Raw genomic sequence first — 1,302 nt, 5'->3', positions numbered from 1 at the left:
CCCCCCTCCCCCCCCCCATGATTCTATTCGCTTTCACCCCTCTAGTGCCAATTCGAAATCAGAACCCCAATCGTGTCCTTCTTTCATAGACATACATGTGATACCTTTACGTCTATACATTTCTGCAAACCCCTTACGGAATACAGACACTGTTATTTACAGCGCCCCCCTCCCCCCCCCAAAAAAACGATTAGTGTAAAAATTTTTTATTTTTGTCAGCACATCAATTAACAACCCTTGCACGACGTACGAATTTAGATTCGCCAACCTGCCTCACCCTATTAAAAAGTTGTAAAAAAAAAGATTCCTTATCATCTTATCTCCCGCTCTACCCTATGCATCCACAATACATATGTATATAAAGTCTCTGGCATGTAATCTCCAGAGACGAGTACACTACCTTTAACTTTTGAAATTTCCTCCAAACGTTATTTCCGACTTCGCCCAAGTTCGCATCGACCTAGTTATCGATATCATATATATACATAAGTATATCGATTATGGTCGAATATGAATTTTTCCTAGACCGCGAAAAAGCCCATCTTTGCATAGCACACACGTGCATTGGGATACGAACGATATCGTCGGGTCCATAAGCAATTTTACACGCGACACCAATCCCCGCCCACAGATTGCGTTTTCGAACTTTGACTTATACTGACTTAAAAAATAATAAAAAAAAAGTAAAAATGAAAAAAAAAACCTCATCGTACGCAATCACGTAACTTTTATTTTTCACAGCGTCACAGGGCACACATTATGCGTTTGCATGCCTGGTCGCCTCGCATGTGAACGTAACGTTGACCACTTGTCGTTTAAAGACTGCGAGTGCTTCCGTGGTGTTATTCAGGTGTAATATTAATGTTTGATGTTTCCATTAATATCCATAGAGGAATTAATCGTAGGGAAGGAAACGTAGTAATTTCTTCTACGTCACTATGTATCATATACCTCTTTTATCTATTTTCATGAATCAACATCGAAATCCCTCGTGCGGCTTAGTGCTTGCGGAAATTGACCTGTGTTGCCCTCGCAGTACGTTATTCCTTCATTAAAAGGCTCCTTTCCAACGACTCGCAAGCTCCGACGGTCCGATGCGTTATTAATCGTTACCCGTTATATCCTAGATGCATTAAAGAGCCGCGCGGCAGCCAGATGCAACGCGGCGCATCGATTCCCGCGAGTCTCGAGAAATAAATTATAATCGCCTGTTTATTTACAATGCTCATCGATCGCTACCGTAGATCCATAACCTACCACCCCATCGCTCCTCATCACTCACCACAACCCCCCCCCCCCCCC

General features: G+C 42.7%; 1 protein-coding gene across 15 annotated transcripts in view; it reads left to right on the top strand.

Moving 5' to 3' along the window:
- LOC107268221 (CUGBP Elav-like family member 4) overlaps window positions 1-1,302 on the top strand; it is a 472,413-nt gene that overhangs the window by 460,388 nt on the left and 10,723 nt on the right. The window lies entirely within an intron of this gene.

The sequence above is a fragment of the Cephus cinctus genome, unplaced genomic scaffold, assembly GCF_000341935.2.
Source record: "Cephus cinctus unplaced genomic scaffold, Ccin1 Ccin1_scaffold0494, whole genome shotgun sequence".
Taxonomy (NCBI): domain Eukaryota; kingdom Metazoa; phylum Arthropoda; class Insecta; order Hymenoptera; family Cephidae; genus Cephus; species Cephus cinctus.
The sequence above is the reverse complement of the archived record's forward strand: the minus strand, read 5'-3'. Positions and strand labels throughout refer to the sequence as shown.